The following is a 16,792-nucleotide window of genomic DNA, read 5'->3' as shown; positions in this document are numbered from 1 at the left end:
TTTTAGAAGATTTTAATTGAAATAAATCATGGCACCACAAGCCAACACTTATTACTGAATATTTCTATATAGTCAAAGAATTACAGCCAAGTAATCTGAATTTCCCATTTTATTATGAGAAGCAGAGAGTGGGAAAAGCCATTTGAGAACACTTCAGTCCCACTCTGTATGATGACCATGGTTCAAGCATAGGGTCTGTTTTGACATTTCCACATTCTTCAAGGTGATATCAGATTGCTACATGGTTGTTTCATTATAACTAATTCCTGATGATCTCAATATTTTTACAGGGTTGTAGAGAACCACCATCATTCCAGTCTTAATAATACATGCACAACTTTAGTGACTTCAAAAGGCTAGTCAAAAATGAAATTGCCCTTGTATTCCCATAGAACATCATTTCTCTTTTATGCTCTTGCTTGGAAACTTCATCTACAACAGAGTTCCAAGCTGGACTACAGCTGCATATCCAATGAATCAAATGAGTATGAGAACAAAAATAGCAGATTTGCTCAGCAACATTGTTCTTCCAGCGAAGAACTGATGGGCAGAAATAAGACTTGATATCAGAACACACTTCCTCTGACCATTCCTATGAAACTATTTTTCTGGGTCAATTAACAATGAAAACTCTAATCCTGTATTAAATCTTCAGCCATCTTCATCCCTCAATATGCCCAGCTATCCGCTGGATGACTTTTAAACCCACAGGCTTCCCTGGCAAGAGAAAACTCACATGTGGCTAGCTCAGTATACTGGAGAAGGAACAAAAAGTCTTTTTTGAAACAATGTTCTGCATGGTTTGGAAATGCTCTCCTTCTTAAACTATACTGACTTCAGAAGTTCTGGAAAAGGAAATCACATTTTCCTTCACTTTGCCTTCAGGGAATGGGAACGAGGAAATCATGAGCATGATTTTTCCAGGCTCAAATAGGGGGTGGAAATATATGCAAAGGTAGTGAGGAATGGAATGGATCACTGACTTCTTTCATATATGCCACATAGAGAAACCCAAAAAGGAATCAAAGCTGTTGGGTTGAGGATGAACCAATGGATGGCTCCATGCCATAATCTGCTCCTCAAGTAATATCGCCTAGCAGGAAGTTTATTAAGCTGACTCTGTATCAGTCTGGCCAAGCTTCTCTTTGGCAAGTGCATCAAGTGCAATTGGCCAGATGTCAACAGTTTTCAGATCAGGTATGTTAAGATGTGAAGACAGCTGAATGTTTAAAAAAGAAGAAGAACAAGAAGTTTCCTGAGGAAATAAAACACATAAAGGACATCCTTCCCTCAAGTAATCCCTTGTTAACCAAAGAGAAGAATGCAGAAGGAAGTACAAGTTTAACTGAAGACTAACGTAAAAATAAGGCTGTGTGGCAAAACACAGCTGCTATTGCATTTTCAGGGGGGCAGGCCAGGGCAATAACACCATGTCCCTGGTGTGACATATGACCTTTCCCTTTCGTTGAGCCCATTATTATAAGAAGCGTCTCAGAAGTTATAGGAATAAGAGACTGAGGATTTAATTTCATTGAAAATAAGACGATTTTACAAGCTACACGATCAATACAACTCTTCAAAAAAATCTAAAGAAGATGATTCCCATGCAGGACCCTGAGCAGAAAACCACTTTCTTCTCATTTGTTGGCCTCATTTTGGGCTTTGGAAATGCTGTCTTTAAATAAAGACTTGTCTTCCCTAAAACTAAGCACTTACTCATACAGTTGTGTGTGTGTGTTTACTTGTTTGTTTGTTTGTTTGTTTGTTTTTGTTTTTGTTTTTTTTTTGGGGGGGGTTGGTCATATAACCATGAAATCACACCTGAAGCTTTTTCTATACAATGGTCACCGTCACAACATCTTCACTAGCAACAATCACAATCTCATATTTTATTACTATTTCCTCTGTTATTTTTTATCCAGCTCTCCCAAAGCAGTCTTGCTATTCCTCTCTCTTTACTGGTATTAGCCTGAGGATACCCTTATACGTTTGGTTTCTAGTTCCACAGCCTTTCTGAAATCTCTTTCTTTTTTATTAGTTTGGCATAGTAAGAGACACTCATTTCTAATCATTTTTGCCATGTTTTATTTTGCCTCAGTTTTCAATAATTCTTACCTTTTGCTCATTTAGACATCATATACAAGTAAAATAGGTTTCAGAGGGAAAATGCCATTAAATAAAAGTTAAATAAAAGAAATTTATAAATTCAGATAAAAGAATAAAAGATATAAATAAATAAAATAAAAGTTAAATAAAAGAAATTAAGAAAGAAAGAAGGAAGAAAGAAAAGAAAGAAAGAAAGAAAGAAAGAAAGAAAGAAAGAAAGAGAAAGAAAGAATGAAAGAAAGAAAGAAAGAAAGACAGAAAGAAAGAAAGAAAAGAAATAAAAACCTCTGTGTTTACTATAAGTGGCATTTTATAAATGCAGAGACAGCGATTATCTTTAACCAAATGCTATATATTTGCCTTTTTTGTCTAAAATTTATTTTGGGTAAATATCAGCATCAATAAATCCAAGAGACTTCATATGTTATGATGTTTTAAAACTAAAATTCTTTCAGCAGAGTTTACCAATTGTATTCACAGTGTTTGCATAGCATTTATTTCACATAAAGATAAAATTATCAAATGAGCACTTTATTCAAATTGCCAAACTAACCAAGGTATAAAACATTCTGTAATACTGAGTTATAAAAATATGTTCCAAATTAAGAAAAAGAGGTCCCAAAAGATATTAACATCATTGCAATGCTATGTAGTAGCCTGTGAATTAAAAATCAATTTTCAAATAATTTTGACATAAATTTTAAATGTCTACATTTTAACAATTATTTATATTTTTCTAATAATTAATTTAAAGTAATGGCAGAGGATAGAAAATTTTTCTATCAGCTATTATTTTCAGCTTTCTTCACATAATAAGTATGCACACCTTGCAGTCTTCCACAGTGCCTAGGTGGTCTTCTCTGATTTCAAGTGATTAAAATAAAACAGTTATGTCTTACCTTATAAAGTTTGTCAAACTGGAATTAAAGACTGATTAAGCAAATGCCAACGGCAAGGACCATTGTTGGGGATGGAGTTAGCTATTTGATATTGTTCTGTTCTGTGGAAAAAAAAATTATCTTTGCTTTTGGAACTTTTGCAATCTTTTATTTGTGTTTATTAGCCTAAGTTAAAGCAAGAGTGGTCAGGCATTTGGCCAGGGTGCAAGATCTGGGTGGGATCAGTAAGTAATTTAAAGGAACAGTGTCCTCTTGGAACAAGTCTATGTTCTCCAAACTGTTATAAAAATAACTTGAGCAGATTTTCTACATTTTCGGCATTTATTGACAGCCTGCCTTTGTGTCTCATACCATATCCTCCTTCTGTTTCTACATTTCTTTGCCTGGGGTGTGCTCTGTGTGATACTAGTTCCTAACTGCTCTGTGAGGGAGTGTAAATGACAACAGACTCAGATGCAAAACTGGTTTTTCAAGAGAGGCAATGGATTGAAATTATTGAAGCTGAATGAAGAGTATAGAGAAGTTCCTTATTCTAGCCTTTCTATGTCTGTGATTTTTGAAATTTTTCATACTACCATTGGTATTATATACAGTGAAAGAGTGATCTGAATTTAGTTCTGGTTTTGTCTCTAATATGGGGACCTCAGTTTCCCATTTATGAAATGAGGGAGTGAATTTAATTATTTATCAAGATCCTTCCAAAGTATAACACAAGAGCTAGGTTTACAGTGGTCATATTCTGAGCTCTCTGTTCCAGAAAGGTAGTCACTGAAGTGGCTCCGTTCTCTTTTTTCCTGTTTTCTACCTTCTGGTTACAACCCATATTAAGATGTTTATCAGTGCAAAACATACTGCCACGAAGCCACTCGACTCCTAGACAAGTAACAGACAGGCTTCTCAAGGAACTGCCTCACAGAGAGTAGCAAGATGATCAGAGATAGCAACACAAATCTTCACGTTATAATTATTTAAAAGTAGCCTTCTTAGGAAAGCATTTTGACATTTACAGATACACTTATTGTAACATAATAGCTTCTACTTCATGAACATTTTACCAGGTGTGAGGCACTGCGCTAAATGCTTCATTCACATAATGGCATTTAGCCCTCCCAAAGCATCACCACCTACGGTACAGTAAGTGTTGTAAGAATTCATTTTGCAGATGAGGATGTTGAGGCAGAGAAGAGTGTGGTAAGACTTTCTCACTGTCATACTAATGCTAGAGAATGCCAGAACAGGATCTTAACTCAGATGTATCTGAACCCTGAGCCTCACTTACAACAACTAACGCATTATTAAATTACGTGTCTGGGTAAACGTTCATGTTTTCATGGTTTCTGCACCACAAAGCAGTTTTTGAGGAACCGAGGAAATTTTGTGAGGCTTTGGTAATAGAAAAACAGTGGGTAACTGTGCAGAAGTACAAATGGAATTTCCCAGGAAGCAACCACATATATACCTTAAATAACCTGTGGATGTTTGCCACACTTATCACTTTTGTGAGATGAGAATCGTGGGACAAGGAAGTGGCTTTTTTTCAGGTCAACTCCTTTTTTTCTGGGGTAAAGTACCAACTTGCGGAATAATAATAATACCTCTAAGAAGCAACAGGCAACTCCTGGAGGGGAGAAATGGACTAAAGCCCTCCTGCTTCGGAAGTGTTTGACTGAAGTTGGTGACAGGTTGGAGTCCTGCTTGTTCATCGTTTTCCTTTCATCCCCCAAGGTCAAATAGGGTAACCCACACCCAGGGTTTTCCACCTTTCATTCCTAGGTGTGGCAATCAGCACTACATTGGTTGATTGGGTAGATGACTCTGAAGAAAATCTTCTGTCCATTTACATGAAAAGGCTAGTTACATAAGGCAATTGGCTTTACGTACGGAGAAGCAAAATGGCGTGGGTGAAGAATGCAGTCTTAATCCTAATGGGTGGTCTTCAATTAGTGTGCAATTGGACATACACAGTCCAAATAAGGGAACATGGAGAATGATGATGACTAGAAAAGGCAACTTGGAGTCCATGACCTTCTGACAGTTGTTCTGTAGCAAAGACCTTTTTTTTTTTAAATTTTCATTATGCTTTTATTATTGCTTATAGGGGCGCTACCTCCTTTATACACCCACTAGACAACATCTACCTTAATATCTCTAATTTTTCTATTACAGTGCACAGTGCTGGCTGTAGCAAAGTCTTCATAGAAGAAAGAAGCACACTATTTTTACTATTATTACTGTAATGGCCTAGAATAAGCACTCAAGAAATATTTATTGAGTGATTACTCGAACTAATTTTTTCGTATTTATCAATCACTTGAGAACTGTGATACAATAGCTTGTTCTCTTCCAGAGATTTACTAGACAAGGAATCTTTTTGCATCTTTTTCAAAAATGTTTAATACGCTACCACAGTAGAATCTATGTTGGCTTTATTTGTTTTGGTACCAGTGCCGAGATGTCCGTTTCAGTAATGATGGTATTTGGGGTCCTAGAAACATTTAAAAGGAATCAAAGTCTGGGATGACTTGTGTATATTGGAAGGTTTTATCTGCTTGAGGTTACAGAAATAATGAAAAGGCTAAGTAATATATCAGATCAAACTTGTATTGAAGTTATACATCTGGACCAAGACCAAGCTATAGCATAATGTTTCACAATCTTCTCCCAATTTCCCTGACCTTTCACAGTGCTGATCTAGAATAGAAAAGAACATTATCAACTGAGAATGGAGAAGCCAAAGACTTTTTTGCCCAATTTGGAGTTATCTGTAATCATTAGAGGTCCCCTTCTATTATTTTTCCGTATAAAATCTTGAGATAGTAGAGTTGGGTTTTTTTGGTTTTTGTTGTTGTTGTTGTTGTTTTGTTTTGTTTTGTTTTGTTTTTTGCCCCAAAGCTCTGGAGCTTCTGGGATTCACCATCTTTCTTGGCTTTAAGGGTATGACTTGAACATTCTCTCATGTCATTCATCCGTAAATTAGAGGGACACCAAAATGGATTTGGTTCTGTTTATCAACTAAGGAAAGGATTAAAAATATTCAAAGACAACAAGGAAGTGAAAATTATCATTGGTAATAAAACATAGGCAATGTGTCATTGCTTCAGTATGGAGCAGTGTGACTACAGCGCACCTCCCCTCACCAAATGCTGATTGAGTTGACTCTTCTGCATTCTCTTTACTCACTTACGGTTTGTATTGTTTGTTCCCTGATATATCTGGATTGTTTGTCATTTGGCCTTCAGCTTGAGTAATCGTGTCACAAATGTAACACACAGTGCCCTAGACCACCGTGACAGCATAAATTCCCACTGTCCCAATCTCAATTGCTAAAATCTTTCTTTAAAATTTTCCTTCAATATTGATATTTCCTCTTTGCATTTATTCTTTACTATGATCAAATTAATTCATGCCAAAAAACCAGAGTGCTCTCTGGAAAAATTTAAAATTTTCCTGTCTGATAAATGTCTCAAAGTGCTTAGGTCTTGTGGTACCATAGGTTTGAATGTTAAGGTTTTTTTATTTTTGTTTGTTTTTTCAAAATTATTCCCTTCAGTTAGTGGATAGGGCAGTATTAACTTTTTCATGGAGAGTCCACTAAAAAAGAAAGATCAGATCTATTTAAGCCTTGCCCAAACTCTTGTTTTAATGGAGAAAATATTTTCTATTTTTCGTTTAGTTGATTTTACTTTCAGGTATTAGAAAATATTATACTAGGATGCCTGGGTGGCTTAGTCAGGTAAGTGTCTGACTTCGGCTCAGGTCATGATCTCGTGGTTCATGAGTTCAAGCCCTGCGTCAGGCTCTGTGCTGACAGCTCAGAGCCTGGAACCTGCTTTGGATTCTGTCTCTCTCGCTCTCTCTCGCTCTCTCAAAAATAAATAAACATTAAAATTTTTTTTTAATGTTGTACTGTATTGGGGTGAATTATTTAATTTCCCACTAGATGGTATTGGAGCTTTTCTTGTATGAGGGGCAAAGAAGAGCATCAAATATCAGAACTGAAAGGAAACTTAGACACAACTTCTATTTGATTTTTCCATTTCACAGATGATAAACTAGAGGTAGGTATTGTGACCCACCCAAAGGTCCTAGCGTGAGTCGGTGAGGGAATAGAGTTTAGATCTTTGTGTGGTAGCTGGCCATCTTTCTTTAATCCTGAAGCCCTCAGGATTGCTTGGCCTTTGTACCGTCTAGGTTTGTGCCACAGCAGGAGAAAAAGGATGCTGGTCTATGGCCAACAATATATGTTTGAAAAATATGGATTTGCTTTAGGGGCCAATGGCTCAGGACAAATTATCATGAGCTAAATTCCTGCATGTAATGAGTCTCACATCTCACTATGTATGCCTGGACTATCAAAGGCAATGAACACCAGTCCTTGAAGAACTGTCTCCTCTGGGTTTGGGTAGGTTCGCCTGAGAAGCTGAGGATTATTACAAAGATTTCAGTGACCAACTGTGCATATTATTGATACCTAATCAAAATACATCCAGAAATATAAGAAGACATCATCATCTGTATGTGTAAGTTTCAGAAACTCAACACCCATCTGGATGTTGTGGTCAGTACTTTTGTGATTTAATAAGAATATCCCCCAAAAGGAAGTTTGTAAAATAATTCAAATTTCTGGAACTAAAATGCTTTAAGAACATTAAGTAACATTATGCCACATTATACCAACCCATGACAACTCTGGTTTACAGAACATTGTCCCTATTTGAAGTAAAAGAGTCAACTGTTTGCATTACATCTAAATTATGTAGTTTCTCCTATATAGTTTCTGTCCTTTTAAATTCTGCAATAAGAGTAGATTATTCATGGACAAAGTTTACAGCAAAAGAGACCTGAGGTGAGTTAATATTTTTACTATTTTAGGATATGAAAAATATTTTAATAAAATAACACTCTACACAAGTATAAGGTGTATATTATAGTCATTATTTATTATTTATATCCAGAACTATAGACTCTGAAATTACACATGTATAATTTTTTTAGGGAGAAAGCTTTTTTACTTAAAAAATTCAGAAGCCAGTACACTAAGTGTCAGGACTTAAATAATGAAGCGCTTTAAGTGCAAGGATTCTTTGATTTGAAGGTGTTCAGAGCAGATGGGCCAATGTGGAAAACAGATCACCAAGATTTGGGGATTTAGTGAGGCTTGAGAGGAATTTGCAGGGAGGGGAAAACTTAGTAACCAGAGAAGTGAGAAGAGAGTCTTTTGAGTAGATGAAGCACCATGATGAGCAATGGTAGGGAGTTGGGGTTCCGCCCAGCAGGCCAAGGGATTGCTGTGGAAATTGGCAGCACACGTGTGTTCCTGGAGCAGCACAATTTCCAAGAACTGGCTACAGAGTGGGGACAAGCAGTCTGGAGAGCAGAAGCCAAGAAGGTGTTCCTGGCAAGTTGTCTAGCTGAGTGCTGCAAGTGTCAGCCCTGTTGAACCACCCTGGGAGGTTAGTACTATTTTATCATTCTCATTTTACAGATGGGGAAATTGAGGGACAAAGGCATCTTGCAACTAGCTCAAGATCACATATGCAATTTCTAGAGTCCAGAATTAAAAACCAGGTGTGAGAGTCCACACAGAAAATCACAATGCAATGCTTCCTCCTACTTCCACAATGTGGCCTCTTTTCTCCCTCTCCTTGTGCAGTTTGGTCTCTCAGACCTCAGGTCGATTTTTTGGCTGTTCAGAATGATTTGATAATTATCCATCTGTGTTCTAGGGATCAGGCAATCATAGGGTCCCCCTACTACTCTGCCATCTTAACTTCTCTCTTTATATAATTTTTAATGTAATTTTTACTTAATTATATATTTTCCATTATGTTAATTGACCAAATTCGGAAATGCCAAATACACAAATTAGGACTGACCCTGGGTCTTGAGGGACTATTGATTGAAAAAAGATATTTGGGCACCACCTTGTGGGGCTTTGTGGAAAGACACAGTGTGAGAGTCCGCTTGCCTACTATCATTAACAGATTAAAATTCTTAATTGCTTACGATGCTGAATGGGTAGAATGTAAATTGCTTTCTATAAAATTTTCTGGGTAAGGAAATAAGAGAGTAAGTCAAAGAGATGGCAAAATTACTTTTATGTATGAATCAAGAAACTAACATCTGATGAAATTCCAAACGTATTTATTTAACAAACATTAACTCACATACAGTTCCTAGTATATGTGAGGCATTGGGTAAAAAATAAATAAGACCTAGTCACTTCAGCTCAGTGAAAGAGATAAGGAAGTAAAAGGCAGTGGCAAATTTTACCAAAAAAATATTTTTTAAGTAATCGAAAGACAAATGCTAGTTAATGATACCATGTTGATGTGTTTGGAAGCAAAATACACTGTTACCCACAACTTAGTCTGAAATGCATCAGATAAAAAGAAGATGGATAAAGCCATGTGTAGATGGATAGATATATGATGGAGCAAATATGTCCGTTATTGATCACATGTTAATCATGGAATCTAGATGGTGGGTAGTGAGTTTACTGTGTAATTCTGTCAACTTTTCTGTATGTTTGAAAATTTTCATTAAAAAATATTTAGTGAAAAAAAACAGGTAATGACAATACAGTACGATGATATCTATAAAAGAGACCTGAGAAGAAGGCACCCGGTCCACACTGTGACACAGAAGTTGGAAGTCCAGGGAGCAGAAGATAAATAGACATTTCTCTGCTGCCATGTTAAAGGGTTTAGACTTTATCTTGAAAGCAACAAGGAGCCACTGAATAGTTTTAAGCAGAGGAGAGACATGATCACATTTTCATTTTAGGAAAATCACTCTACTGGCTATGTGAAGAATTAATTGGAGGGAAGCAAACCTGGAAACTGAGAGACCTATAAGGAAACTTAGCAAAATACCAATGAAAGATAAGACTCTCAAATACCAGCAGCAGAGATGGAAAGAAGTGAACAATTCTGAGAAATACTTAGGAAACAGAACCAAAGAGCTTACTACCTAACTTGCTTAGGAAAGGAAAGGAAAGGAAAAAGCACAGCGTCCAGTAGTTTGCTGAAGAGGATTTAGCACCTGGCTCTCTGAAAAAAAGTGTGTATACATATGTACACAAGTTTATGTAAGCTTATTATAAATGTTACTGATATAAGGAGTATATAGTGTATTTATAGGTGTTATTTACAAATAATAAGATATACAAATTTCTGCATTATGAATTCCATATAGCAAATTGATTCTCATAGAATGCTTTCATTTATTTTTGCCAAATTCTTGTATCCTTAGTCAACCTCTGGTTGCAATTGATGCCTGACTATAGTTCTAACAGGGATGTTGACTGATATTTCCATTTTCTTTAGCAAATATTCCCCTTCTTTCATTTTTCTATGGTACTTATGTTAGTGTATAACTGTTGGTATCTCTTTCCTCCCACTATTCACACCTCCCCATAGGAGAAGGAGTTAGATTTATCCTGAATGATGGGCACGATAGTCTAACACACATTCGTCCAAGTTTCCTGTATCAACATCCATCATCACAAAATAATGTTCTAATAGCCTGAGCATTTGCCTAATTTATACACCATGTGTGAATGCTTCTAATGATACATAGTCCATTCCTTTTACAGTATTACACATGTAATATAGAGGATCATACCCCATACTAGAAAAGTGTATTTTTCTCAAGACTTTTACTGCCCGACAACTGTCAGAATAACCACAATGCAAATGGCCCTTCCAGAGTCATGTAATGCATAACCTGCAGAACTATAGGTTTCAGCCCTGTGTAACAACACACTTTTCATGCAATTAATATTTTGGTATAAAAAGTATAAATTTGTTTGCAATTTATTATATATTTTTTCAATTTTATTATTTTATTATTTATTTATTTATTGAGAGAGAGAGACAGACAGACAGACAGAGAGCGCATGTGGATGAGTGGGGCGAGGGGCAGAGAGAGAGAATCTCAAGCAGGCTCCAAACTTAGAGCAGAGACCGATGCAGAGCTTGATCCTACAACCCTGGGATTATGACTTGAGCCAAAGTCATGAGTCAGATGCTCAGCCGACTGAGCCACCCGGGTGCCCCTATTATATCTTATCATTTGTATTAACTTATTAAAAACTTGAAATTTTGGATGCATACTGTTTTTTTGCTCATTTGATTCCATTTGAGTATCATCAATCTGTTGAATATGCAGGACTCCATAGGATGCATTATAGAATAACTTTATTTTACTTCCCACCGTCCTTTTGTTTCTATTTTTGAGGCCAGGATATATATCATATATATATATCATATATATATATTTTTTTCCCTTTTTGCCACTTGGATCACAGGTTGGTGCCCTAAGTCTTTGGGTCAGTCTTTTATATAAAAATCATTTCTTTCACATTTAATTATAAACACTATCTTCTTTCCATAATCAAAATATCTATTCCCATATAGTAGTCCAAACTCTGAGCTTGAAGATTCTCCTCTCCTCAGCTGGGATTCACTTCAAGCTGGAAGCCTGCAATAGGAAAAGGGGCATAGTCAACTCTCCCACTTCCCCACTTTGTGTCTGTCTGTCTTTCACACACTCACGAAGAGCAGGTAGACCAGCAGGAAAGAACTACTTCACTGCCTTGCGGTGGTTTTGGAAGGTATTAAAGTGATCTCTTTCTCCACTGTAGAGTTCTCCCTCATTCTTTGGGAGACTGCGTCACTGGGGATCTCTTATCCCAAGTTCTTTTAAAGCCAGCTAGGTCTCTTCTGTGGGGGTGGGGGTGGGGGTGGGGGTTGAACTCCCCCTCCTCTCACCCAGCCTATTCCCAAAGGAACACCTCCAGTGTCTCTCAGCTGAGGTCACCTTACTCCCACCAGAAAGCCCTCTTATTGACTGGGTTATGCTGCCTCTCTTGCCCTTGTGGCCCTCATCCTGTCCACAGGGTACACTCAGGCATCGTTTATCCTGACAAACTCCAGGAATGAAAGTTCTTTCCAACAGATGCTCCTCTCACCTCTCAGCCTTCAGAACAACCAAGCTGGCCTTTGGAGTTTTCAGGCATGGCTCAGACAACAGACCATCATGTTCTCTACCTGTGTCTCTGTTCCAGCTTGCACAGATCAAGCCCTCCATGGACAACAGCACTCTCAGATCTCTCCTAGGGAATTAGGAGTAAGATTTTCTGGACATGAATTTCTTCAAAGAAATCTCTCTCAGATTCTTCAGTTTCAAGCCCCTTTCAGGAGGGTTTGGGGTCTTTAGTCTACAAAATCTATTCTAGCCCTGCACAGTGGTAGCATCTCACTTTGGAATGTGGGAGTAATCATCACCTATTATTCTGTCCCAGTCTAGCGGGGCTTTAGCTAGTTACTAGAAATGACAAATTTATTTTTAACATCTTATTACTCAAACAAACATGTTGTATGAGCATGGATAAATCCTGAAACAGAAACAGAGAAATGAAAACAGTTGTGCATGGTGGGAATATATGAATTTCAAGACATTTCCTTCAATACTGTTTTCACAATAATATTTTTAAATTTTTGAGTTGGAATGGAAGCATTCATATAGTTGTGTAACTTTACATTATGCATTTCTTTCATCATGATTTAATAAATAATGAGGGGAACAATGATGACTGTAACGTATCCCACCCTCAAGGAATTCATAAACTATATAAATATATTGCAATATAATAGGTAATAGCATTATTACAGTATATAATTGTGTGTGTGTGTGTGCGTGTGTGTGTGTGTGTGTGTGTGTGTGTGTGTGTGTGTGTGTGTGTGAAGAGTCAAAGGATCTAACCTAGGCACAGTAGACAAGGTGTTAAGGAGTTTGGGAAGATAGACATTACTTCCAGCTATAGGAGACTTCAAAGAGGAACTGAGTGATATATTTTGTGGGATGAATAGAACTTAATTTTTCTAATTCTTGGAGAAGGACATTCCAGAAAAAAAAAGGAACAAAGGTGTATTCCTGGGCGGTGGATTGTGGAATTCCTCAGTTCTTGTCTTCTCAAAGAAAAGAATTCGGTTGAGAGACCCGATAGAGAGATAGAGAGTTAAAGTAGCAAAGGTCTTCTATGTAGCAGAAGTACACTCCAAAGACAGAGGAGAGGACTGACCCAAAGGTAGGGGTGCAGCATGCTGAGTTTCTCATTGTGTTCTTTTATGGGGTTTATTTGGTCTCCTCCCTCTCATCTTATTATTATCACTCCATCTTGGGTCTGCCTTGGTTTCCTCCCCTCCAACCTTTCTGGTAAGTCTGTGTTAGTCATCTTCCCATGAGTGTAGGCGTAACCCATGTTGGGGGCCCAAACCGCATTGCACATGGTATTATAATGATATCATTACAGCCTCAGAATTACTAGTGCACATGGTCTTTCATAAGTGTGCATGCTCCGAAGTTGGGGAAGTCCCTGTACCCAGTATCTTCTGCTTATCAGTCTGTGCTAGGCCAAAAAAGGGGTTGGTCTAAGGGAACTGGGGCAGCCTCTTGGCAGAGATGGGGTAGTCCCTGGCATTTGTCCCTCTGTTATCTTCCTTTCTCCCCTTCTGCTCATGTGTATCTAACTGCTTACGCTAGCAGGCATGTTACAGGAAAAGTGCTATATAAAAATAATTAGGCACAATTCAGTAGGGCTAGAGCTACTAGCTCTAAGAGATCAAATGGGAAAAACATATTGGGCCAGAATGGGGACAACTTCATGGTGATAACATTCCTTTTAATATCCCAGAAGCTTTCATGCATGTTACATGGAGAGGAGTATTGACTATTATATGTAATTTGTTAACCTTTAAATCATTAGTACATATTTTACTTCATTTATACAACTAACATATTGAAAATACATGAATTTAATAAGCTAGATTTCCTCAAACTCGTAAACATTGCAAACTGAATACTTCTTCTCAAGTATACAGTAGCAGATATTTCTTTAATGTTTTTCACAAAAAGAAAAAATACGCCCCACTCTTCAATGACTATAAAACTGACTGATAACAAAAGTTACAAAAGGGTTAGACCTTAGGAAGTAGATTTTTTCATCATTTCTATCCTGATTCTAATTCTGATTCTCTTTATGCTTTTGGTTTCCTACCTCTTGCATTTCTTCCTGGGGTTGCAATTATACTTAATAAGAAAGTCAGGCTTAGCTTCTCAAATAAGCTGCTGATGGTCCAAGATTTTGAACATGAGAATCAAATTAACCATCCACTTAAATGTTTTATAGTCACTCATCATACATTACATCAGAAACATTCCATATTATTGGCTTAGACCTATCAGATATGCTTTGGTTTTTCTGTGACCTGGTCTTTTGCTCAAAATTACACTGGTTCTGAATGCATCATCTTCATAATTAGATATATGTCTAACTTTCAGTGATGGTTCTGGGAATCTTTTTCTCATCTTACTACCAAGAGAAGTGTGCCTGTATGACTGCTTTGGGCTTTGTCTGGTTTAGGTAATTCTAAAATTAATTTGATCCATTGAAAACACAAATGTTCTTTCTCATCGACAGTTAAGACTTACAGTATTGATGTCTTAACTGTGGGCTGAGGAGTTTGGATGTTGGTCTGCAGGGAACATGAACCAATGAAGAGTTCCACATAAGAGAGTCACTTGAGATGTGCTTCAAGAAGATCAATCTAGCTACACAGAGGACAGGGTTTAAAGGAAAAAGGTAGGGACAGAGGCCAGTTGGGAGACTACTGTCTGGGTGAGCAGTAATTAAGACCAAAACTAGGGCAATGGCTGTGGGAGCAGAGAGATGAGCAGAATTTAGCCTAATCATCTGTTTCAAAAGCCCAAATGTGATTTTCTCAAATCCCATCCAAGGAGGGGAAGAGACCAGGCAGTGAGGTGGCCTGTGTTTCACTAGAATTAACAGTGCTGCTCTGATAGTATTTTGCTGGCTACTGCTTTCGTGCTTCCGTGCTCATCAGAAGGGACAAGCCAAGTTTCTTAGTTCTGTCTCCTGTAACAAATTACCATAGGTTGCAAGGCTTACAAACAACAGAAATGTATTTCTCACAGTTCGGGAGGCTGGAAGTCTGAGATCAGAGTACCAGTGTGGTCAAGTTCTGATGAGGACCCTCTTCTAGATTTCAGAGTGCTGACTTCATTGTGTCCACACATGGCAGAAAAGGAGTGTGAGAGCTCTCTGGGGTCCCTTTTGTAAGGGCATTACTTCCATTCGTGAGGGCTCCGCTCTCATGACCTTATCTCACAGGGCCCCATCTCCTATTGTCACCACATAGGTGTTAGGATTCCACTATATCGACTTTAGGGGGGACACACACATTCATTCCTTAATACCAAGTTGCCCACAAATGAAACAGAGACCCTGTGAAGAATCAGTTAGCCAAGCAGGAAATGTTAGCACCACTCATGTTGCAGTAAATGTCCTAGAATGGCTTCAGTTCCTGAAGCATATAGTATGCTGCTTAAACTTTATTATTTCTGCCTTACTCCCATGGGTACAGGATTATGATGTATCTGCCTATCATTATGGAATTTAGCATCCTAATTCCTCCAACTACACTCTTTAAAATAATATTCATTGGGTGTTTTTCTCATTAAAAAATCTTTACATTTTTATTTCAGAAAACATAGAAAAGTATATAATAAAGAAAATAATGATCACTTTTAAGCCTATCACACAGAGAAATCTACCAATGAAATGTTGGCATAATTCCTTCCAGCCTTCAAAAAATAAGGTTAGAATTATTATGTTTACTCCATTCGGTACTATTTTATTCCTATAATAGTACACCGTGAGTGTTTCCTCTGTCTTTAATGTTTTTCTAAAACAGGGTTTAACAGACTAATCCAAACTGCCACCTGTTTCTATAAATAATGTTTTCTTGTAACATAGCCACACCCCTTTGTTTATGTACTATCACAGCTATTTTTGCCCTGCAATGACAGAATGGAGTAGTTGTGATAGAGACAGAGTAACCTAAAAAGCTGAAAATATTTATTGTCTTGCCCTTTACAAAAAAAAAAAAAATTGCCAAGTCCTGTTTTCAAAGATTATTTTAATAACACTTAGAATTAGGTTAAGTGGCTTTTCCATTTGATAAGTGCTTGGGCCAATAGTTAGAAGCACAATGCTGGGGCCATGTTGTCTGGGTTCATATCCTCAAGGACTCCACCACTTAAGAGATATCTTGGGGCAACTTATTTAACATTTCCATGCCTCCATTGTCTCATTTGTAACAGGGAAAAAAATAACAGTATCATCCTCGTTATGAGGAAGATGTGATAGAGTCCATGGTGCACCTCCTAGATGTCCTCCTTCAGTAATAAATGACTTAGTCCTTGGGCTGCTGGGAGAGTTGCCAGGAGATGTCCTTCAGCAGCCAGCTGTGTTTGGGGACTGTTTGCTGGAGAAAATTGCCTCATTCAAAGCCACACTTCCTTCAAGGGACAGGTCACATCGATGACATATCCACATCAGTGAGGTGGTATAAAGTCCTGAGTCCCTTGTCCCAATTCAAGACAACTCCTGAGGGCCAATCCAGTTTCAAAGCTTCTCGTGGATTGGCTGAGGCTTTTGTTGGTACTGGATCACGGCTCAGCTTTTCCCTCTGCCCAGTCCTGCATCTTCTTTCTTCCTTCCATGGGTGCTGATCCCAACACTTCTTCACAAGTATCCTACGTCCTACTCCATCTTGAAATATGGTTCCAGAGCATCTAATCCGAGACAGTGGTAAATGAGCCTTGTGTTGTAGAGCATCTGGCACGTGGTATATGCCATATAGTTGTTTGTTATCAAAGAATTCTGGAAGAAAGTAAAAGGGAAGCACAAGATCAAGAAG

General features: G+C 37.7%; 1 protein-coding gene across 1 annotated transcript in view; it reads right to left on the bottom strand.

Annotated features, from left to right (window-relative positions):
• Positions 1-3,159, bottom strand: part of COL28A1 (collagen type XXVIII alpha 1 chain) — a 173,908-nt gene extending 170,749 nt beyond the window's left edge. Inside the window, exon 1 of the mRNA XM_027071949.2 lies at positions 3,006-3,159. The gene's annotated coding sequence lies outside the window, so the exon portion shown is untranslated. The remainder of the gene's footprint in view (positions 1-3,005) is intronic.
• Positions 3,160-16,792: the final 13,633 nt, after the last annotated feature.

This window comes from Acinonyx jubatus, chromosome A2 (assembly GCF_027475565.1).
Source record: "Acinonyx jubatus isolate Ajub_Pintada_27869175 chromosome A2, VMU_Ajub_asm_v1.0, whole genome shotgun sequence".
NCBI classification, from domain to species: domain Eukaryota; kingdom Metazoa; phylum Chordata; class Mammalia; order Carnivora; family Felidae; genus Acinonyx; species Acinonyx jubatus.
Note: the sequence above shows the minus strand (reverse complement) of the source record. Positions and strands in the feature narration are given on the sequence as shown.